This window comes from Pipra filicauda, unplaced genomic scaffold (assembly GCF_003945595.2).
Source record: "Pipra filicauda isolate LSUMZ 115617 unplaced genomic scaffold, ASM394559v2 scaffold57_size4234018_pilon, whole genome shotgun sequence".
Classification (NCBI taxonomy): Eukaryota; Metazoa; Chordata; class Aves; order Passeriformes; family Pipridae; genus Pipra; species Pipra filicauda.
Genome location: NW_024104731.1, coordinates 239,671 through 265,291, shown reverse-complemented (window position 1 = coordinate 265,291; position 25,621 = coordinate 239,671). Strand labels below are relative to the sequence as shown.

The 25,621-nt window shown below is 37.2% G+C and overlaps 1 long non-coding RNA gene across 1 annotated transcript; it reads left to right on the top strand.

Annotated features, from left to right (window-relative positions):
• On the top strand, positions 1–20,590 carry LOC120324533. The gene is made up of 4 exons (XR_005565912.1): positions 1–32; positions 18,268–18,388; positions 19,053–19,190; positions 20,342–20,590. It is a non-coding gene; the product is annotated as an uncharacterized LOC120324533 (long non-coding RNA).
• Positions 20,591–25,621: the final 5,031 nt, after the last annotated feature.

Genomic DNA, 25,621 nt, shown 5'->3' with positions numbered 1-25,621 from the left:
GCTTGATGAGCTGTCCCTTAGACCAGCAGCAGGTGAGTATTTGCTTGAATAAGGTTTAAGACCATTAATGACCATGCAGCAGATGGAGAAAGCACTAAACCTTTCCACCCATCTTTGGTTACATTAATTAGATACTTTATGCACTTTAGAGGTTGCTAGAATGTGTGCAGTGGACTGCAGTGCAGTGTGGAGAGAAATGCAAGAGCACCTGTGTATGAGGGTATTCCAATGTGCTGAAGGAGTATGTTCAGTGTTTTCTGACAGAGAGCTGTCCTGGTTTAAACTGGGATAGAATTAGTTTTCTTCTTAGTAGCTGGCGCAGTACTGCGTTTTGAATTTAGAATGAGAATAATGTTGATAATGCACTGATATTTTAGATGTTGCTAAGTAGTGCTTGCCCTCAGTCAAGGACTTTTCAGTGTCCTATGCTCTGCAAGTAAGGAAGTGCACAAGAAGACAGGAGAGAGAATAGCTGGAACAGCTGATCCAAACTGGCCGAAGGGATGTTCCATGCCTCTATGTCATGCTCAGTCAGCATGACGGGGATTGACTGGGAACCAGTAATCGTTGCCTGGGGACAGGCTGGTCAGTGGTCAGCAGGTGGTGAGCAATTGTGTTTTGTGTCCCTTGTTCCTCTCAGGTTGTACTCCAATCCCCGTCTCTCTCTCTCTCCTCCTCCCCCATAGTTTAACCCCAGTACGCAACCAAGCTCCATGCAGCCGCTCACTCAATCCCCCATCTGCAGGATAAGGGAGAGAACTGAAAGCTTAAAAGTGAGAAAACTTGTTGATTGAGAGACAGTCAGTTTCATAGGACAAGCAAAAGTCACACACGCAAGCAAAGCAAAACAAGGAATGAATTCACCACTTCCCATGGGCAGGTAGGTATTCAGCCATCTCCAGGAAAGCAGAGCTCTGTCATGTGTAATGGTGACTTGGAAAGACTAACCCCATCATTCCAAATGTCCCCCCATTCCTCTTATTTTCCCTTGCTTTATATGCTGAGTGTGACGCCCTGATGTATGGAATATACCTTCGGTGAGTTGAGGTCAGCTCTCCCAGCTGTGTCCCTTCCCAACTTCTTATGCATCCCCAGCCTTCTTGATGGTGGGGCAGGGTGAGGAGCTGAATAGTCCTTGACACTGTGCAAGCACTGCTGAACAATAACAAAAAACATCTCTATATTATCAATTCTGTTTTCCGTACAAATCCAAAATATAGCCCCACAACAGCTACTGTGAAGAAAATTAACTCTACCCCAGCCCAAATCAGCATGGTCCTTCCCATTGCATTTTTTTTTTAATTATCATAATTAGTATTATTAGTACGTGAATTTGTTTCAATTGTTAAAGTGTTGTTAACTCAACTCATGAGTTTTACTTTTTTTCTGATTCTACTCCCCATCCCACCAACAGGGGTGGGTGAGACCAAGCAGCTGTGCGGTACTTAGGTGCTGGCTGGAGTGAACCATGACAAGTCCTTAATTAAGGACCTTAACTCAGAGTGAGAAGGGTCACCAGGTCCCATTTTGTCGTGTGTTACAGTTATACTGCACCTTTGAGCTGCCCATAAGTTGTAAGAGTGAATTCTTACCTAAATATCTCATTTATTTCTCCTGTAAAGTCCCATTAGATCCTTGAAGAATAAAGTTTGTCCTTAGGAATTTGCTGTTGAAAAATGTTTTTCTTAGAAGATCCTATGCAATAATGAGACAATAGTTGTACCTCTTCATCAGCTTTAACTATACTGCGTTTCATGCTCTGAATTCCTACAACAGCAGGAACAACACTGGAGTTTTGGGACTCTTTTTTCATGCTTTTGTGATATGTAGGGAGTCATGACACATTTTCAGGTTATTTTCATGGGACTTGAGACTGGCTGGTATGAATTGGACGCAAAATAAACATCTGTATCAAGGTTTCATGACCACTGAGTGAAAACTTGCTGCTATGGGTCAGCTTATTTACTGAGTAAGAGGTTCTGATGTACAAACACTGAAATACTCATCTGAAAGTTTTTCTTGATCTGCTCCCAAGGAGTATTAAAAAGAAAATAGATCCATGCAACAGAGCAATCTGCTTTGTTCTTTTCTAATTATGGAACCTAATCAGTCAAAGCAGTGATTGTCTCAACCTAAACAAAGTTATTTTATCCCCATGTACAGTTTATGCAAATATGGTGTTTCTTAAATTTGCTAGCAGTATATTCATTTGGAGAACATCAGTTTTATGCCAGGAACTAAACCGAAGGGAATTACATGATAAAATATGTGACAGAAGGCTTCTCACAGCTGAATTTCATACGATTATGTGGTTCTGTGGTTGCATAATCATGTTTCTAGTATATGAGAAACATATATATTTCCCTTACATATAAAAGTCTTAGCTGGGGAATTGATTGCAATTTAAATTACATTTCCTACTGTGCTTCAGAAGGCCACAGGTTTAAGTACATTATTCTGAAATGGGCTTGATTTAAGCTAGTGTAATACCTTTTTCAATTTTCATTATGCTTTTTGCCATAAAAAAAAGATTTGTCAAGAGAACAGGTTCATGCCATGTCAGTTTGTGTCCCTACTACAAACTGTCATAGGAACGAATAACCAAATTTTAACTACCCAATATGTTATGTGTTATGTATTGTGTGCCAAATTGGTATGCTATTTTAGCTTCTATCACGGCTTTTCATTGGATAGACATTTTACTGTCACATACCTATCAATTATAGCTTGAATGAGGATCAGTGGAGCAGTTATTAAATCAGAAGGAAGCACACTGGAAAGGTTGTGCCATAGAACACAAAATTTTAATTTGGAGAATAGGACTGTATTATCTTTTAACAGAGAAGAGATGACGTGATCAAACCATTTCTCAAAATTAAGCATTTGAAAATGGTACTGAATGACAATTCATAAAAGGGATGACTAGGTGATAGCAGACTCCCCCCAAAACTCTTAGCTACTCTTATCTAAATACCTGTGAATGACTGGGATATGCAAATTCCTATGCCATTAATATTCAGCATTAATATGGTATAATCAAGAAGGTAGTCAGAGGGAGAGTGGCTAAGTAGTATCCGGAGGTAACAAGTAAGATAAGACAAATTGGATACCTGAATAACCAAATGTATAGGCAAAGGTGGACATTGGACACTGTATTTGAGATCTGGAGCAGAAGAAGGAGGGCAACTGGAGGCCATTTGCTGACTGGGGACAAAAATGGGGTTTCAAATCTGTTTTTCTGGACTATCTGTACATGTTATGTTAGTATTTAATATCTGTCCAGATAAGTATTTAACTTTAGACTGGAGTCTTCTGTTCACTTAACAGATGCCTGAAGTGTTGGTGGTTGCAAAGTGGTTCAGCTTTAACTGAAATTATGAAACATATTTTCCTTCAGGCTATGTCATGACATAGATATGATACTCTGGATTATGTGTTATGTTAACTTCATGGGTCTAGGTATGAAGAGACCCTTCAGTAGAAGAGTCCTGTGATGTTGTATGGCAAATTTAGACTGAAACTCTCGTGAACTGATTGCTCCAACTTTCACTAAACTGCTTAAGGGACTTTAAACTCTGAAAAGGAAATTCATTTCCAGGGCAGTGGTCTAATAGCTTGACCAATCAGAGAAGGTCATATTTAAGGAGTCCATATTGGCTTTAAAGTTTTAAATTTAAATAAAGTTTTAAATAAAAAAACGAAAAAAAAGGGAAATAACAGCTTTGCTAGACCAGGTGCTGGTGAGGAGGTGAATGAGATGTTCTCCATCTTACTGACTCATGTCAGTCACTTGTCTTCATCTTAAGCATTTTTTTCTCTGTTACTATGCCATTGAGCTAAATACCTTTAGGGAAGATTGAAATAGCAAGTTGTTCTGACAAATAATTCTTATTCTTATATAGCATAAATGAAATGAATTACTAGTATGCGTGTAATTTAAGATCTTCACTGACATGAATACATTGGTAAAGGTAGTTTGGCTTTGTTTTTCCACATTTCTAGTAGTTATGGTGACAAAACTTTTAGGTATAGAGCCAGTGTAAATCAGCAGAGCTAATCCTCAAATAATTTATTTGCTGAAGTGCTAGTTTAACCTACTTTTTAGCTGCATGGTATGTAAGTGTAGGAAAAAGTGAATGAATATAGGGTATAATAAATATATATATATATAAAAATAGATGTATACATACCCCCTTAACTTCTTCCTGTCTATGGGATTATTATATGGAATTTTTCAGGAGCCTGCCTACAGAATTGAAGTAGGAATGAAAAGCTATGCTGGAGTTTCAATAGCCTAGTTTTTAAAAGATATATATAAACATTTGTCTGACTTCTTCGCGTACCTACTTACTTTTCCCCAAAGGATTAAACTCCTGCAAAGTTTTTTTTCTACCTATTTCCCAGTTGAAACTGGGAAGATGTGCTGCCAGTCTCTATGATTCTGTATTACCTGAGATCTGTAGACCGGATTTGGCAACTGAGATTTGACAGATGAGCTCTTTAGACTCGTATAGATTAATGATGTATAGTATAGGTTATAATTACTGCCACCTTACATATTTCTTCTGAAATTGATCCTTCCTGTCTAGCACAGTTCTTGCTCCAAAAGCTTCACCCAAAAAACCATCTGTGATAAGGTACCACTAAATGGATAACTAGGAGCTCACTTGCAGCCCTAGCCACAAAACCATCTGCTTCTCGGGAAGCAGGCAACATCCTTTAGGATTTTTTAGGTGTATATGTTCAACTATTGCCAAGTCAGATAGAGAAAAATTCGTGAAGCAGAGTTATGGCAGTTTTTTGGTTTTAGACTTAGTATGAAAGCCTGATGTTTGAGTTCAAATGAAAGGATATGGCCACATTAATACCTAATGAGTAGTAATTGCAGGAGAGTAGTTATTATAATCCAAATGGAAATATTTCACACAGACATTAGTAATTAACACATTTGAAACAAAATAGAAGATGTGCAACTATTTGGCCTGCAAATGTATTTTTGGATTATCTTTGTTATCCAATGTCATTAAGAGATTATGAAAATGTGTAAGTAAGCCAGAGAATCTTGATATAGTAAGCATAGGCAGACATGGAATGGAAAATTGAACTGCTACATAATTCTCTGAAAAATGTAAATGTAAGTAGTTAAAAAATTGTATTAATTTCACAATTTTTAAGCTGTACTGTAGAAGTCATGCAAAATATTGCTGAAAAATTCACAGGGAAGATTTGATAATTAGGTAAAATATGAAATATATATTCCTAACTGAATCAGTGTATATCTTGGAAAGTCAGAAGGCCCTACCAGAAGTAACACGATATAGATATTAATTGCATTTAAAATTTTTAGATGTTTCCTTTTGATGAAAGGTTTGTTAGAGTTGCTAATATCTACGTCCGCACGAGGCAAGCCTTTATATTACCTGAAAGTGGAACAGTCTGAAATGCAGTCAAAAATATTACCAGGGATGTGGTATATGTGCAGCATATCCTGGAAAGGAAGCAATGGGAATTTTAAACCCAAGTTCGATGTTTGTCTTGTAATTTACATCTGCAAGATGTATGTGAAACATTCCTTTCAATTTCTACCTATCACCCTTCAATTTATACATAATGGAGGAGAAAAACACCTACTTTAACTGCTTTTATACGTACATAGAATCTTTTAAACCTGAACATCAAAACAAAGTATACCCAGATAATCTTCCTGTTGATGGTTGAATGCATGTCTTAGGTCAGAACCTTACCCTCTGAGCTAAATAAATCCCTTCATTAAAGACATAGAATTCCATAGGGGTGAATTTTGCTGTGTGCTTTTTGCTCTGTGCACACTGTTCAGGTCTATTTTAGAGGAAGTGTGAATTCTGTGGTCTAACGTGAATATGAATACAATCTTAAAACTTCTCATAAGATGACATATGAGACAGAAAGCAGATGCAGATGATTAGATAATGTTCAAAAGTAATTCAGCTGGCAGCACCTTCACTGCGCCTGGACTGGACTGAAGTCACCCATGGTCTTGTCAGCTGGCCTCATGCTGGACTCAGATACTGTGCCTTCTCCTCCACTCCTTCAAACTTCAGACTTCTAATGAACATGATGTAGACCTTTAGTGACTTATCTCACATGTCCTAATGAATCATTTAAGCTGAATGTATAAACATTCCTGCAGTTGCAGGATTTACCCTCTTTCCACCCAGTTAATATGTAGTTCATCATAATAACTGCTTGTTAATATCCCTGATATTAAAAAAAAACCAACAACCACATATTGATCTAAACACAGTTATAGATCCAGATCTGCTCACTATATAAGAATATTTATCATGGGAAACTGACATTCTTTTTGATTTTAGAATAGTAGATCAAGGTCAACTTTTTAAGACAATCCCATAGGAGGTTGCCTTCTGCCTCCTTTGGTAACAATCTACTTTCAGATCCTGGGAGAGAACCACTGTGAACTGAAGTCTTCAGTGTGTCCAAGCTGAGGATGACATATCTCAACATACTGTAGACCTTACCCATTAGTTTCGTGCCTGGGGAAGGAAGAGGAGAGAAATACCTCAGAATTTTTAAGGAAGTTGCTTCCCAATTCTTGGGCTATTTTGACTTATTCCTTAGTATTCTCATTTAATTGGCTTAATCTTGTTTTGAATATGTTGCTTTTATGTTTATTTTTTTGCTCACTGTGTAGCCTTTCAATTAATTTTAATAGAAGTCGAATATGCAGTCAAAAGAAAGTTGTAATACCAATCTGGAAGCACCTAAAGACAAGAAAGCTGTTAGCAGCATTTTCAGCACCAAATACATCACATTGATAAATTGGGTATAAGATGAGATCCCATTTCAAGTGAGTCGCACTGTCAAACAATTAAATCACCGCACAGCATATTAAAGCTGATTCACAATATAGTAAAATTGCTATCAGTTCGTCTATCAGCTTTAGTAGTACAAAAGGAACAAGTAAAGGAATATTTCAATCTGTCTCATTTCCTGTTGGTGATCAAGTCCAGAGTGTTCAAACAGAAGACCTGATATACCTTTGCAGTAGTAAAGTTGAATGATGGGAGGTTTTTTACTTTTAAAAAAAGAGCAAATATGACTATTTCAAGATTAAAGAGAAAAATCTCTCAAGATGTACTCAATCCAAAGGAAATGACACTGATTTACAGTGATACTGATACTTTGAAAGAATAATGGCCATGTAATGTGATTTTCAGCGTGCAAAGTTCAAAGAAAGATGAAGGTGAAACATCTAAGAAAACTTGGAAATGAAAATGAAATAATTTTTGTTTTTGAAGCAATTCTTGCTGGTAGTAATTTTTTATTAGTCATAATGAGTTTCAATTAACTACTTGTACTCTGGAATGTCTACAAAATTTACACATATTTTGTACAGATTTTGTAGAAAGATTTTGAAAATCATATTGCACACAGCATGTGCAGAGATTTATCTGTATCTTATCCCTTCTGTATCTACTTGAGGAAGGACAAATTTTTCTGGATCCGTCAGGAAGGGTGATGGAGATTATGGCTTTCTGATTTTGTTTCTTGATCCCTAAAACCCTGTTGCAATTTAGAGTACCTAGAAATACCAGGCAGTATGGAACCTAAGAAACTGATGCTGCAACATATCACACCTTTTCCCCTCCTCTTGGTGTGCTTTTAATTCCAGCAACTCATTCTTCTGTAGAGAGAGAATGATTTTAGAAATAGAAACTGGGTAAAATATTTTGCTGAGAGCTCTGTTCTGCTGCACACGGAGAGAGAAGGGATTGGCTAATTTAAAGAAAGTAACATTTTCTCATGCATCATATTTATATAGTATGACTTTTTAATGGTAAAAAAATTGTAAGATAGTACAGCTATACTAAAACCCTCTTTGTTTCCAAAATTAGGGTATTCATCATTTGCTAATTATGATGATCTTAAAACATTGATATATAATTATATCCATGTTTGGGTGCTGAAAATGTAGACCCTAATGGTACATTGTCCCAGTAAATTCCCAGGAGATGCCAGTTCTCTGTGCTGACACAGGGGAGTATACCCTTTTCTAAAAAGGTTACATATATTGCATTATGCATGAAATGCTTTGTGAAACACAACTAAACCTGGGTTAAGCTGTTGGCTCAAGATATAGCAAAAAATACATAAAAATGTCAAAGTCCTGGGAAATTTGATTTATGTTTTGCACCTCAGGCAAATAAATACCAACTAGACATATAGTTTTCGAATTTCTGTCTTTTTTTGCAGGGAATATTATTTTAGTTTCTAAGGAACTACTAGCTGAGAATATATGGCACCAATAAAGACTTAGCTATTTCTTATTAGCTCATAAAAGCAATCATGTTATTTTGATCATTGTCCTGCAGTGGGAATCTTGAAAACCAGTTAATTTTATTTAAGCAATTACACTGGCATTTCTACGAAATCTGCACGTAGTTTTGCAAGCAGAAGGTAGAAATCAGAAATAATGATCACAACTTCTTACGTTTACAGAAACCTTGAAATGGGTGAAAGTTTACATTTACAGAAAAGTGTTATAAAAAGGGAGGTTGATTTTTAATGCTCTACTCAGTAAAATTCTTGCTCCAATAAATAGATTAAGTGTATTTGCTGCATTTTCTCTGTCTGAAAACCTCTGCACCTCGAGACAGGGCTATGAGAGACTCCACCGGGGCTTCCCTGTGCCCCAGGGACTCCATGCTGCGGGGCCATGGCCAGTGGCCTTCCTCTGCTCACCCCTGCTGGTGTGTACAGCCCTGCACCCAGGCTCACCTGTCACCTCTTTTTTGGGGAGAGAAACAGGGAGATGAATGTGAGGCGGGTAGTAGAAATGCATGAACCCGTGAATGCACTAGGCAGGTCAATTTAAAATTACTTTTTCTATAATACATCAACTGGGGCACAAATATGGTTAGATGGAAAAGAAATGTTTTACTTACACTATGTATATAAATCCTGAGACTCACTGTCCTAGCACAATGGCTTGAGATATAATCCAGAAAACGTCATTAAACAAAAAGGCAGATATATAGTTCTTGACACTGCACGTTTCTGAGTAGTTTTCTGGAGGCCGAGGGAGTGATATTAACAGAAATATGATTTCTGCTTGCTTTATCATTTTCCTAAGCAGCTGCAGTTGGCCACTTGTCACACAAATGCTATGATCTGGCCAGTATGTTATTCTTTATGTTCCTCCTGTGAGATGATGCTGAAAAACTAAATATTTAAATGTTTTCCCATAATTTTCTACCAAAAAAATCAACCATAGTCAAATGGCTTGTGACATTAGTAAAAAGTGAGGACAGGGAAAATGTCATTCCCTTGAATGGAGAAGGGAAAAAGTATTTAGATAATTTGCATAATAGCTCTATTAGGACAGACTCCAAATGACAAATAAATAAACTGACAGATAAATAGAAGATTACTGGATTTCAGAGAGCAGGATTCAGGTTAGATATTGGAACAGAACTCTCAACATTTAGAAGAATAAACCAGTGGATTAGAATCCTTGGTGACAATAAGAGCATTGTGCCTGGAGGACTTTTAGAAAAGCTTAGATAAACATGACCCTGAGATAGCTCAGTTGGTCAGAGCTTGGTGCTGATAACACCAATGTCATGGGTTTGATCTCCATATGGGCCATTCACTTAAGAGTTGGACTTGAGGATCCTTGTGGGTCTCTTCCAGCTCAGAATATTCTGTGATTCTGTGCTCTACCTGTGCTGACACTGGCACAGTTGTTTGTACCTTAGGGAAAGAAGCTCTGTTGATCAATATCCTGTAGTCTTTAAAATATGAGAAACCGTTAGGTGAAATGCTTGTAATAAAACAGCAAAACCCATACAAACCCATCCAATTGAACATGAGTAAATTTTGAAAAAAATCACAATACCTATAGCAGACAAAAGTTTTACTAACTTTTTCCCCCATAAATTAAAAAATACAAGATGTTCCATAGATTTATTTTCTTCTCCAAAATTTTTCAACTAAAAGTGTAATTAGGTAAACTGAATAATCTCTGAAGTCCTTTACAAGTGTGTGGTTGTGTAACCTATGCCTCCAGTGTCTGTATAGTTAGTGGAGACATATGGTCAAAGCCAGCAGGGGATACAGCCTATCCCTAACCCTTCTGTAAGTGACTGTCATTCTACTTTAACTATAAAATGAGACAGAAGTAATGATATTCTGAGCTTTGGCATGCAGGTACATCTAAGGTTTGCACACAGAGGACCTGTGGGGAATGCTATGAGTTGATCTACAGTTTTTTGATGGATAGTCAGAGAGGGGATCTGTGATTTGGGTACATTAGATACCTTGAGCAGAATAATTATTTTCCAAAGGGAAGAAAATCTATGGGCATACTATTTATGTTGTATTATGAACATTTTATTATTATTTTAAAGTACACATAAGTTGTGTGAACATCTGATGAAATGGAAGGAAAAACTCAGTCAAGGTAGTGAAGTAAGCACACCCACTGAAAAGCTATATTCTCTGTAGAACAGCAATGTGCAGAGAGTTTACCTGCCAAGCAAAATGAAAAACTTAACTGGCAGAATTGAGAGTAGGTAGATTTTGCTGCAAAATAAAAATTAAAAATGTGAATTCTCGGTTGAGTTAAAATTAGTTAATTAATTCCCATTTTAATGCTAAGAAAAACAAATAAGCATGATGCATGGCTAAGATAAATATTAATTGCCTGGAAGATGACATATAAAAGCGTAATACTCTATTATAATAACAAATCAAGCTCTAAAATAACAGACTACTGTTCACCACTGTTTATAGCAGTGTCTATACAGTCTGCATGGGAGAAAGCTGCAGATCTTGTAAATAAGGTCTTATTAATTGGGGAAAAAAAAATTTTCTATTTCACAATTCTAAAATGCATTACAGAACTGCAAATGCCTTTGTAATCTACTCTGTGTGTGTGTCTGTGCATGTATGTAGTGAAAGAAAACAGTTTCTCAGCATCTGTATCAAACCACAAACTTATGGTCAGTTTTTCTGATAAAGAGATAAAATGACCCTCAAGAAAAAAGATATGTTTCTAGAGAAAATAATAAGTATTAAATAATTTCTTGTTCCTTTCTATCAGACAAATCTTTCTGTGACATAATCTTGTGAGGACACATCTGTGCATTTGTCCTCTTCTTGCAGTGTCATTAATCTTTGTTTTTATTTCAAGGGCAAAAATCAATACTTTTGGGATGTTACTGGAAGACAAAAACATTAGAAAGTTATCTTCGGAGTTTCACTGCTTATCTTCATTTAACACAAGTTGATATTAACTATTGGAAAATCACAGCATTTCTTTGGACTTGGACTGGTGCAGTGGCCCGCTTGAATGCCTAATGGAACAGGATACTGGGCTAAATGCAAACCACATGCTCTCTCTGTAAGAGATAGGGAAAGGCTTTTTCTTCTATTGTTCTATACACTTATTTAAATATTCTTGCTCTGCTTCTCAACTGATGTAAGTTGAAATTCTGTTGAAATCTGCTGAATTAGTGAAGCTCTGCCAACTCATACCTGCCCATGATTACATTCCTAAAATATTTATCAATGTGCTAGGAAAGCCATACATCAAATGTAATATAGAGACTTACTTTCAGAGCAGTTGTACTGATTTCTGAGGGTCTGCTTGACGAGTGAGATATTACTCCAATGAATAAGTCCTAATTCAACTCTTAAACTACTAAGAAAAACAAAAGTGCATGTCTACTGCAAAAAAGCGTATAAATTCTTGACAAGTGGGAATCCTTTACTGGTTGACTGCTGCATACCTCTAGTGGATTCGCATGTACAAATGAAAATATCAGGTTGGTGATTAAACAGACTTTGTTATGGTGGAACTAAATAAAACAAACCATGCGTCTGCAACGGCATTCCTCAGAGGGTGATTCTGATCCTATTGAAAGTATTAGCTGTGCCTTTGATATACTAATTTCTTCTGCAAACATGCCCAAGTTATTGTTGCATGATGGATTCTCTGCATAGTATAGTTTTAATCACTTGCCTGCCCACTGAATATGAACTATAAAATTGATATATATATATATATCAATATATAAAAATGATCATAAAAACACTTATTGATAACATTTATTTCTCTATTTATAGTTAAAATATATTTCTATTTATCAATCAACCTTACAAAAAATCCACACTATTTATAAAATGTGATAAAAAGGAAAAAATCCACTTGAGTGTTTTAGAATAGAAAGTAGATTCTAGCAATCAACCAGTTTCGGATAGGTCTTTCCTAACAATCCAATCTAATATATACACATTATCAGCCTTTATTTTTTTTGATATTCTCTATTTCCTTGCTTTTACGATCATTCTATCTCTGAGGGTTTTTTTGGGATCCAGATAGAAGTTGCTTAGGCTTTTTGATGATCTAGGGATGACTGCAGTACAGCTTTTCTGCTTTTGAGTTCTCTGCCAGAAAACACTCTTTTTTTTTTTTTTCCTGGATGCTTCATTAGACTGTGACTTTTGCAGATTTACAGTGGTGTATCTGTGACTTTCATCAGCAGAGCACACACACACAAAGTCTGTAACATTTATGAGACTGCAATGATAAGTAAGCAGAGGGAGGAGAAGTACAGCTGGATGGCTCCCACATTAGATATCTGAATGACGACAAATACATGGTGACAGCAGTAGGAATAGACAGTGGAGTGTGGGTGAGAAAAATCTGGAGGTAAAGAATTAAGTTTAAATGCACCAGTCTGTCAGATCATGTGTATTCTGCAATATTTTTTTCTCTTCTTTTGTTAACCATGTGACATAGATATAGAAACAGAAAGTTACATTCATCTAATCTTGAAATTTATTAAGATAAAGGTATAAGTACCATCTCTACACGCCCCTCCATTTACCCCCCCCCCCTTCCTTCTATTTTAAAGCTTGATTCATTGTATAACTATTACTTGGTACCTTTTCCAACTAAACCTGGCTTCTGGAGGCAGATGAAAACCAGCAACACACACATGCTAGCAAGTTTAGAGGGTTTGCCAAAAAGTTTGTTGAAAATAACTAAACTTTGAAGTCAAAGGCACTAGCACTGGTGGGATTTTGCAGCTCAGGCTCACAGCTAGCCTTCGCTCTTCGTACCTTTGAAAGCTGCTAATGAGACAGAAAAGGTTTCTGTGAAAAGTAAACAGTGCAAATATACTGTCTAGTTGACCTATGGTCAAAGACTGTTTTGAAAATCCATGTGTGGTTTTCTTTCTTCCTTTCAATTTCTTACTTTTCCAATACCAGCAAAAAAAAGGTTTACAGATGTGTAAATGTTTTAGTGTGGTATATTCTTGAATTGATCAAAAAGGCCTGTTCTGATACACACGAAAGATACTTAATAATGAAATAATAATAATAAAAACATTTACCCTGTGGTCTGTTTCAAATCTTAAATGAGAACATACTGCTCTGAATAAATAAGAAGCAAGGGATTAAGTTGGAGTTCTTGGGACTAAGGGATCCTGGAAAATGATAACCTTGATTACTTCAGTTTTCACATTGATTAGAAAGTGTAACTTTGCTTGCTTGAAGCATTTTTAATCTCCAGAATTTGTAAGAGAGCCAAATGGTTAGAGCCTTTTTTGAGCATCACCCTCACTCCCAAGGAGACCCTGAGAACATGTGTTGTGTACCCCGGCACAGTGCCCCTCTCCTGCAGCTTGGGTGACAGCAGTATCCTGCCTCTCTTCACTAGTTTGGGAATCTGACCATGGAGAAAAAAATCTGAACCAAGACTGACAATGCATTTAACATAAAATCATTATTTTTATTATTTAAGTCAGCTGAAGTCACATTTTTGGGTACCATGGCATTCACCAAAAATGCTGTATCTGGCTGTATCATGCAGCCACAACTATTGGTAACATTTCCCTGTAGAGGGAAAGGATTGTACTTGTTGCTGTGATGCCCACTTATAATGACCACAGAAATCAGCCAAGGACAGACCAAGTGTTTAGGTACCACCAGCATGTTCCTCTGGAGGCTTCAGTGGGACAGAGAAAGACAACAATATTCCACAATATCGTGGACAAAGAGTCGTCTCCACTGACTTGTGCTGGATTTATTCCAGCCCCTGCACTGGTGACCAGCTTATGGAAAGAGGGGAAACAAACTCAATGGCAGCCACATCTGCTATCCAGGCTGGTCAAATAGGGGTGGAGTAATTTTCGTTCTCTCCTTCCCCCCAGTGTTGCACCTGCAAAACAGCTAATCATAATCTTAAGGCATGTTATTGAGCCAGGAGGGGAACAAATTAGAATGTTGACTTTAAGATCCTAAAACTGAATTTTGTGTAATATTTTCCTGTGTATGTAATTAATATGCCTCCTGGGGAAATGCAGCTGGGAATTTCTACATGGAAAACTCTCTTCAAGACACACAGAGTTAAGATATGCTAATCTAATTCAGAATTTAAGGCTGAAATATAGATAAATTGATAATTATAGCTGTATAAATAACACAGCTCTAATCGGGTGTGAATGTCCTAACTGGCATGTGAGATGCAGAATACTGCCAATTTTTAATTTCCAGTAGAATCAGCTAGAGCTATGATTCCTACAGTTAAAATTTGTGTGTTACTCAATATGTGTTTTTAATAAACCCAGTAGTCATCCAATCAACAAAAATTCATAAGCTTAATTCTGTTGTTTGAGGTCTGTGAAGAACTGAATTTGGCATTCTGCTTGCTGTAATAAAGGAAACAATGGAGAATTTGGAAACATTTGTCTGTTTACCATATCACAGTTTGGTGGCTTCTGCCTTTGTAGACAGATGATGTGGCAAAAGCCCAAATTCTGGTACCAATGTTGCTGAAAATCAAAGAAAAATTCTCTGGACAATTTTAGTATAGTAAGACAGAGAGCAGGTCTTTAACTATAGCACTTTAAGGTGCATTAAATACATTTAGCACATGCACACAGGATAGGGATACACCCATCCCCAAAATTGTCTGTACCCAGGACCTCCCTCAGGCATACCCTTAGGCCCAACTCCCCAAATTGGGTGGGTGTTCTCCCACAACCACTCTTTCCTTTCCTCCCATTCTTTGTCTTCCTCAGGTCTTCTGTCCTGCTTCGAACAAATTCAAGGATTCTGTGCCTTCTGAATAGCTTCGACTAAAACTATATATCTTGGATATATCTTGTGGTACACTCTCTACAGACTAGATGTCTTTTAACTTGCTAAAAAATCTGTCCATTGAAATCCTTGACAAGAAACATAAAACAATCTTTTTGAATTTGGTACAAAAGTATTTAGTTAAAAACTCTATCCTAAAATGACTGAAGTGCTAAAAGCTGTATTAAAATCTATACACTTATGAACCTTAAGGCATCACCAGACTAATCTACCTGATTGTACTTTGTCAGGCAGACCTAGAAGTGCTCAGTGTACCTCCAACTAATGTGCTCAGCACAGCACAAAGTTACTGACAAATATCTCTTTGACTTGTTTTCAGACTTCTAGTAGTATATTTTGATATGAAGCAGTTCTTAAAAGGTCTTTAAACAAAATTGTGGGTAAACATAGTGCCACATGCAAATTAGTTTGAAATCCCAATAACTGTCTGTATCCTTTTTTGTGTATCTGATTCTGCATATATCACCCAAAATTAAGGAATAACAATCATACAAAAATACTGGGAAATAAATTTTTCTTAGCAGAAGTCCCTTGAAATAAGTCCTGTTCTTAGTAGACTGCACGGATTTGCATCCCTCTTAGGGAAGTCTACCATGTATGGTTGTTGTCAACTAACTCAAAAGTGGTCATTCATCCTGTTTCTCTGAGGCACACACACCAGTGCTGTTGAGGCTGGAATGCCCAAGGCATGTATAATATCTTTTGATTAGTTGAGGAGAAATGAGTTGTGGGACTGGTGCACAGGCAGGGAAGGACAATGTCACTTCAGAGTGACATTTTGATACGTTGGTGGATGTGAACTAGTTTCTACAACACTCAGCCTCTGTGCAGAACTGTCTTGCTTCTTGCCATGTGTAACAGTCTTGGACTGCTTACCCATGGACCATTACATCTCCTTTGCTGCTTGCTTGATGTAGTTTTTTCACAGGGAATGCACCTGAGCTGCCTTGCTGTGGCTCCATTACTTTGAGGTTCAATTTGCTATCAAGACTATATGCTCCAGGAACCCAAAGAATGTGTTAAAGTTCCATTCATCTTTCTGCTTCTGTTTTTCCTGCCCTTTTCACTTGTATTAGTATAATTTTTCCTTCTAACTGAAAAGGGAATTTTTAGATTTTTTTTTTTCCTCTTTGGAGGTTAATTAGATTTAGAGAGAGAAATGTTACAATGAGAACATTTGTTATTGAGCTATCTAGTAATGTGTTTTCTTTGCTGAGTTGGTTACAGAATTTTTTATGAACTGTATAAACTGATTTGTCCCAACGGAACAAAGTAGGATGATTAATGAATGACATTCTTCCTGACAGAAGATAAGGATCCAAAGAAGACCAAAGAATCTGCAGCTGTGTCAGGTGTTGGAAGACTAAAATACCTAAAATACCACTTAGGTAGCACTTAAAGCCAGAATGAAGTCACGAATTTTTTAACTCTCAGCTTGCTCTGAAACTTGGAATTTTCCATCTTATTCCTAAACTTTCTTCAGTAGATCTTCAAATTAGTGAAGAACTTGCCTGTGGCATAGGAGATTATGCTGTTTTCCAGGCCCATTCAGTGCTCCTTGTAGCACAAATCATTACCGTTGAGATAAACATTGATCCTCTCTCATTCTCTGCATCCTTTATGGATTTTCATACTTCATAACTGTATTTAAATTCCTGAGTTTTAAAGACACTGCACATTGTAAACTTAGCTACAATCAGGCAGGAGAGGAAGTACAAAGGTAAAGTAAGAAGATAGTGAAGAAAATGAGATTGAAAAAAAATTAAGTAATATAAACTGCATATATATATATATATATATATATATATATATATATATTCACACATATTATGTATAGATATGCTTTAGAAGGCAAAAGCCCAGACTACAGCAGGAGAATGGAACAGCAGCACAAGTGATGTAGACATAGGAATAAAATGTCAGTGCCCCATAAAAAAGAAATATCTCCTGGAAACTAGAAAGGAAATCATGAAGCTTCAGAGTAAAGGAAATTGTACCAGATTTCCTGAAACATGGCATTTTGTCTCTACTGCAGGAAGACGTGAAGTACTTTTTGACCTTAAAGTCTGCTTCTGAAGCAGCTATAAAACAATGTCATTGTAAAGGACCCTCTTCATTCACTGCTAATGACTTTCTTATCAAAACTGGGCAGTTTACAAGCCAGAGTATGATTTTTTTTTGGTTGTTTGCACTCTAATAGCTCTTGGGATCTAGGAATTGAGCTGCTTTTTGTACCTTTTACATTACCACTGGTAATAAAAAACCTGCAATTCAACACAGCAGAATTCATTCTACTCTGGGAGCTCTTTGCAGTGCTAACTGAGGCAAAAATCTTGGTTTTATCAGCAAGTTGATAGGACTCTAAGGCTTAGAGGGTACTGGTGTACAAGAATGTGATACTTAAGAACTTGCTTGTTTTAAAATATTTACATTACCTTTCTTTTCTTTCTGTTTATCATTTCTCAATGGCTTATTTAAGATAACTGCCTTCCTTGGAAAGGAAAATCTTGATATCATCCTAACCAATAATCCTGCAGCCTCTGGATGCAGGAGGCTTTATAGTAGAAGACTTCACTGTGTGTTGTCTATTTTGTACCAGCTGTTTCCCTACACTTAACCACTGTTACATTTTCATGCATGTACCCACTTCCTCGATTCAGAGCATGTACTTGTGTTTCAGTTTCTGCAAAAGAACTTGGGAGGCAGTTGTCATTTAAAAGAAAGATTAGACATCAAATGGATTTATTCAAATATACATGTAAGGACTGCCTTTGGTAGTAAAATCACTTAGCTTCATACGGAATCTACTTTCAGCATAAGACTTCTGATGTTCCCTTGTTTGAGTACATATTCTAAGGACTTTAAAATTATATAGGAGAATTTATGGTTGGGAATACACATCACAGCTTGGCTCCAGGGATGAAGGAGACACCCAGCCTGGCCTATATATTTCAGTATCCACCTATATCTTGGGAGCATTTGTTCTGACAGAATGGAAGGACAAACAATTCCCACTGCAAGAGTGTAGCAGAGTTACCACATGAAATATCGACTGCAGCATTGTTGGGCAGTAAGATATTTTTTTGTTTTGTTTAGCGATCTTCACAGGCTTTAGATGAGATCCCCCATCAGCCCATAATTCCATGCATCATCTTTATGATTCACATGCTCTGTCAGTGTGACCACCTCCTGGAGACACCGTAGTCTTTCAGCAACGGTAAGCTTTGCTCTCTCCTTGCATCCCCACTCTGTGATACCTGTAATAAAATGCCATCAGGATGTTTGCAGAGAGACCTGCCTTAAAAAATGGATAAAACATATTTTGCAAACAAGGCTAATGATTTGAACAGTTGAGGACTAAATTGCTCCTAGCTTTCGTGTATCCAGTTATCTGATAAACAAAAGTAGACAAAATGCTTTTTAAATTACCCAAGGCATCCAAAGGAATACATTATCTAATAACATCCTCATATGCCACATGCTTATGTTGGAAGAGCTTTGTCTGATTGTTTTGATAATCTTTTCATTTCCTGATATAGAAATTGATATTAAGAGAAATGTTTGTGTTGTTTGTATAGTTATTTCCTTCCCTGTAAATTTCAGCTAGATAAAAATTCTTATATGTTATCACTGAAATTTAATTCTCTTTTGCATATCATGAACTTTCTGTGAAGCCTGATGAACTTTCTGTGAAGCATCTGTGCTGCTCATCTTCCTGCCATCAGTGCACAAAAACTTACGTGCTTTTGTGCCACTGGTTGTTATGATTTGTTGGAGCTGAGCTAAGCTAAGCCATTCACCCAGACTGTGACCTTGAGTATATAAGGCTTTCTAACCCCTCTTAGACACTGCTGTTTACTTGTCCTGTTTATGATAACCAGGTAGAACATTGCTCCATTGTACTGCTGAAGAGTGGATTGGTTTCAAATTACTCTGAAAGGCAGCCAACAGAACAGCTAACACCATGGGACCAAGTTTTCACCTGGCCTTCAGTCTGGTTTTCAAGTCTATGTTCCCAGGTTTGCACTCTCAATCAATTGTAGAAAAAAGTAATTTCAGGCCCAATTAGCTGTGAACCTCCATCTACCAGGTTTAGAGAAAACCAAATAAATTTATGATTGAAAGGACAGTGGAAAAATGAGACAGCACTTGAACTTCCTCTAGTGTAATCGGTTTTACTGTTCTTTCCTTTTACTCAGATTGCGTGGTCTTCTTTCTAAGTTACAATAACATTACATAATGCCAGTGGTAGCACTCATTACTGCCTCTTTAAGGATGGGAAACATCAATATAGTATGTAGTAATAAAGCAAACTCTGTCAGAGATTGAGTGTCAAGGAAACTTCCCTGCCTGACCTTGCAAGAGCCACTCTGGAAGTCACTCGCACCGTCTGAGCTGGGACCAGAGCTCCTTCGCAGCTACAAACCCCCAACACACAGTCAGACCAGCTTTCCTCACCAGCTCGACCCCAGCTTTTCCATAGTAGTCTCAGTCGTCTCGATCCTTGAAATAATTTAATCATGGTCCAACAAGAAGATAGCCACTTGAGCTGGGTGCCTCCAAGAAGGGACTCCGAACAAAGGAATCCCTGGGCTTTTATGCCTGCATAGCTTAAGCATGGGAAAATATTGGGGTCCCTTGCTCCTGCTCTCTCTCTGAGTGTCCGGTCTCCTGGCTGGGCTACAGGTCCCCGTGCCCTTTCTTATTCAAAAGGTCAATTCCAACTCACAGCCTCTTGCCTGGGGTTCCCCCCACCCAGACCTCAACCTGCAGCTTGCACTGCAGCTGCACATTGAGCTGCTTGCACCGAATGTATTCCTCATGAGCATGTTTCTCCTGTTATCTGAGTCTGTGGTAATATCCTGGATTGAAAACTAGGTGTCAATGTCTTCAGGTAATCTGCCATTTACTTGAGCCAAGATTTCAACTCCATACAGTATAGGTGGGGGAAAATGTTGGGTGTGTCACAAAAAATTCAATATCAATTGTCATGACAACTGTTAGAATCCTGTTTTGTTCTGCAAGATGCTTCAGGAGTAGGACCAGAGAACAACAACATGCCAGCGAGAGAGACAATTCGGTCCAGAGTGTGAAAAGTTTAGTTTCCAGGATTTTGTGATGTTCTGAAAATAGTAAAATTAATTTTCTTGCCCTTTTCTGTGCATTTCAGGATCTTGTAGCCTCTTCCACTAGAAGAAGAGGAAAAGACAGCACAGAAGGAATTGAGAACAGCATGATTTTCAATACAGTCTGTGACCTAAAATAATTTTCCTCCTGGGGATCAATACAGTCCTAATCAAGGTCATTGTAAGGACTGATATTTTTCACAAATTTCCTTTTACAAGACAACTTTCTTAAATGAACTTTTTCATGGGTCTGTTTTGTCATGATTACCAGAACTGAATTTCTCACTTTTAACTACGGAAGCTCATAATTTCTGATGGAATGAGTTTACCAATAAAACTAGCATACTATACAAGTCATCAAGCTGAACCTCTCATACAGCAAAAAGTTGGTGTGAGGTACTGTTTGTATCTTTGTTCTTTTCTTACCTTGACAGACGATTGCTTATAGTGAATAAATACCTTGTGTGAGGAAACAGTATTTGCTCAACATCAGGAAAAGGAAGTTGCAGTCTGATATTTTGCTGCTCCCCAGAAAATCATGTGAAAGTCATCCAGAAAACCTTTCACTGCATTGCACGAGAGCTAAATTCTCTTTGGAACAGGTTGGCTTCAAGACTGTGTAGTCTTGGTATTTACTGTGAAAAGGACATGTCTGACATCTTGAAAGTAGTAATCATGTGCTTGGCATTGTATTTCTGCCCCTCATCTGTGGAAAGGCATGAATATACTTTCCATAAAGTAGATATTTGATCTCAGTACTGTTGGCTGCCTTGTTAAACTGCAACACTTCAAAATGAGTTGACCCTAGTGGAGGATGCTGCTGTACCCTGTCTTTCTCACAAAACTGAAGACAGAGGCTGCCCTCAGGGAAGCTGTCTGCTATTTCCTTAAAATATACCTGAATCTGTAATTATACATAAGACATTTTAATTCATGAGAAATGTTCTTTGATTTGTGGTGGTTTTTTTTCCTTAACTGTCAGTTTCTTAGATTTTATAACAAATCAACAAGCAGGCAACAGCATCCCCTTTGTCAGAGAAACTTTTTTTCCATTGTAGGAAATATATCACCAACATACTGTGGAACAAGAAAAAAGGATATAGAGAGCAAAGTTTACCACTGACACCTGAGTCTTTATGCTGGTCGTTCATAAGGGTGTGATCTACACTTAATGCATCCTTAAAATATATAATGAGAGGTGTTTCTGTCTCCTAATGTTCTACAAGGAAGGTCTTTCAGTCTCTCACAGTCGTGATCCCAAAACATACGAATCAAATGGTCTTCTGTGATGGAGGTGTAAGGTTTTTGCACAAGACAATGATTGCCCTCACATTCCCAGAGCAAAGTCTTAATTACAGCATCAGGGAACACTAGCAAGTAGCTATAAACATTTCTGTATCCTGAGTTTGGCAGGAACTTTTTTGTGAGAGGCTGCCAGTGGTCTTACATTGGCCACTTCAGTCCTGAACTGCTATCTGACAGATGTTCTGGAAAGAACAGCATTAGGCTGTTAGTGCTCCTGGTCTCTGTGGTAGGCTTTCAGCCACCAGATGTCTGATGGAACTCACAATCTCTTTAAATCAGAAGAGCCTAATAAATAAAGATGAAGTTCTGATTAGTTTACTATATAGGGGGAAGAAGAAAGAAAGCATTTTTGTAGTGGTATTTAAGGTATGAAAGAGCAGTTCAAAGCAGGCTAACATAAACATTAAGTAGATAAAAAGTTTAAGCTCCTTGGAATTCTCAAGAAAAGGCAAAGAAATGCCCTTCCTTTTGAATACAGCAATTTTAGGTTGCTTTTGGTCAGTCCTGCACTGCAGCTGTAACGGATTCCAGATTCCCAGTTCCAAGATGCAATTACAGCACAGCATAAGAGCCACATAGCATGCAGGACTGATCCATGTCCCCATATCTGGGACACATTACGGGAATACGGTTAACTTTTGTTCCCTAGACAAGTTAGAAACAATCCTGTAACTGCATCTGGGGACAGGTAGATTGGACTGGAGTCCCCTGACCCAATTATAGTTGTAACTCTGACAAAGCTGAGCTCTCAAAGCAGGTCAAAAAGCTAAAGGGACAGACTCATGTTACATGCTGAGCATGAAAGTCTCTTTGAAGCAGATCCACAGTGCTCTAACCCAAAGTTCAATAGGCACTGTGCCAGTCCCTCTGCTATATCCCACGTGAACTTTACATTGCTTTGCCTATTATTGGCATTCAGAATGCCTGATGATTTTTCAGCATTCTGACAGTCTTGTGGTAGAATGTAAATCACATAATCCCTTTCTTTAGTGGAGGGGCTGCTTTTTCCATCTTTAAAAAACTGTCTGAAAAATACTTTACCAGTGGAGACTAAACTTTCTTTTGTAACAATTAAGTTCTGTTTTTCCTGTTTACTTATATGTCTATTGCTCATTGCATTAAAATGAGAAATTAACTTGCTTGACTCAAAGCCAAATCTTTTTAAGCTATGCCTTGTTGAATGAGAGTATCTAAGACTAAAATGTGGAATAGATCTGCAAGTAAAAGACTCAGTTACCACTATCATAAGAAAACAGTTGGCATGTGCTTCAGGGACATTTCTCTAAGTAGGTACCTGTGCACTTAATATTTTGCAGTTGTAGGGAGCAGGTGTTGCATTTTCAACTTACTGGGTTCCAATGATTCCTTAAAAGCCTTATATTTCCTTTTTCTTCATCATGTTAAAAGTCTAACTAGCCCTAGAATGATATCCAAAGATATCCAAAGAAAATGCTTAATTCCAGATACTCTCTTTGATCCCACACATTGCTAGTGTAACATGAGGCTAAAAGGGCCAAAACAAAAAGACCAGCATGGTAAGAGCACCTTAAGACATGTTTGGAATGAAAACTTGTGACATATGCTTATAGCTGATCTAACTTATGGACTGTAATCAAACTGATATAGCTAGCTCATGTATCAATTACAATGAAAATATGGGCTTTACAGGCCTGCTAAAACTTCTTTATAGATGGCCATTCATTTGGGGTTTGGGCTAAAGCCCTGTAATTGATACCTGAGCTAAGCAGGTTAGAGACAGATAGTATCTACATAAGAGATTGCATTGTTGTGTATAGATAGCTAAACCATCATAAAATAAGTTAACATGAGTACTGAAAATAGCCCTGATTATGTAGAGCACAGAGTGGCCTAATTTAAAGGACTAGGGAAAAGAATACATGTCATTTGAGAAAAAAAAAAAATGGGTAAAAACCCAACAACTTAGCACATGGCTTAACTCTTGCAGAAATCAGGGTGTGCTAATGTAAAGGACTAGGAAAAAATACATGTTGGTTGAGAAAGTAGAAAGCAGTGGGGAAACAAAGGGTTTAAGCAGCACATGACTGAAATATTAGAAAAAGGAATGAGGAAAAAGGAAAAAAAAGAACAAAAGAAGAAAACATTGAAAAGAAGAATTGTATCTATGAGAAACAAAAACTGGAAACTAAAAAACTCTGAAGTTGTCAGAAAGGTGCTATAGGACTACCGTTAAAATGAAGGAAAGGGAATAGATAGCAGAAAGTGAGAAATATGGAAAGTCCACACAGAAAAAAAAAAAGTAAACAAGGAGAATTCCAGAACTTTGTGAATAGCATTTTCTTGTGAATGTGCTTTTCTGCACGACCTCAATTTTGTAATGTATTTTCTGATTCTGTTGCTGGAGGAGCCAAAACTTAAGGGCAGGAAAACAGAAAAGCATTCCATTGAAACCAAATCTAAATCCAGAAATGAGCCTGGTTTTACAGCCTAAATCTAAATCCCTTTAAAGTTTCCTTGTCACTTAATTGCACTACAAAACCTTGGCAACTTCCTCACATCACAATTCTAAGCTGTCAAAGTAACTAAAAGTAGATATAAAACCCCTCTGAAGTCTGTCAACTTTTAGAAATCGTTTTCTTGCTGCAATTATGTACCAAGCAGTAAGTTCATTGTGTCAGGTTATGAGGCCCAACATACACATTAAGGCACATCAAAATTATTCAGGTCTTGCTTTATTAGGTGGCCTTTCTGGGATAATAAAATCCACTTCTATCATATTCAGAACTAGAGTCTTTGATCTCAAGTTTCACATAATGCATGTTTGTTTGAACTGACATACAAAGAAAAAGATAATTAAAATGACTAAAAATGCTCCAGTTCACTCTTAAGTGGTAGAAATGCTCTTAATTACATGCATATGCAGAGGAAAATGTTTCAGCTGGGGTATTTCCTAGGGATGTCAGGTGCGTATAGCAACATGTAGTACTATGGTAGTCTCACATCATCTTCCTGACAAGCTACTGTAACCAATGAGTTTCATGAAGAAATAATAAGGTCTCAGATATCTCCTATGACAGTTCATGGAATATTGTGGCCTATGTTACCTTGTGGATGTTGTGCATCAGTCTGTAACAATTACACAATAACTCAAAGCTATTTTACCATCGCACTGAAATTTTGTAGCTTAGATGCAATGCTTAGATACTTTACTGTTGACTAAATGAGGAAGTATGAGAACAGGGGATTAAATCAGGTAAAGTTTTCTGTAGTCATGTTAAAAGTGGAATTGAGATTCAGGTTGGTGATTGCCACATATCAAAATATTTCAAATCAAAGTATTTCGTCTGCCATCACTGTAATTAGGGAACAACAGAGTGGACTGATTCAGCTTTCACATACTCGCACTGTACCAACAGAAGTCAACTGATTTTATTGACATTACCTGTGCTTTGGAGTGCTGCTTATGGGACTCACACTATTTACTACTGTTAGGTATGTACAGGCATATTTACAAATGTTAGGTATATTTACAAACACCTAACATTTAGTACACTTGCACCACAAAACATTCTGCAATCTTAAAATCAGTTTGCTAAGAAGGGACATGCTGATCATGTCTGCTCAAAAAGAGCACAGGCCTGATCTTTATAGTAAGAGGAGAGCATGGTTCAGCTGGATTTTGTTTTTCAAGCTGTGTTATTTTTAAAGGGTAGTTGGTTTAACCTGGAGAAATGCAGTGCTGGAAATAAGAATATGTATATACATATATATATATATTATAAATCTTACTGTTTTCATAGAAATAGCGGTTTTCTTCCATATGTGCTTTTTGAAAGAAATATTTACAGGTATTGTATGGGTTATGTGTTGCTATGGAAATGTCAGGGAGGGATAGGCAAAGAAGAAGGACAATTCTGTTTATAAAGAAAACAAAAAACAGGTGAAAAGAAGAAAATATTATTCTCCCCATTTTACAGCTGAGAAATTCAACACAACAAAGATAAACAGCCCAACTCTTTTGGAAATATATAAATTCTTTT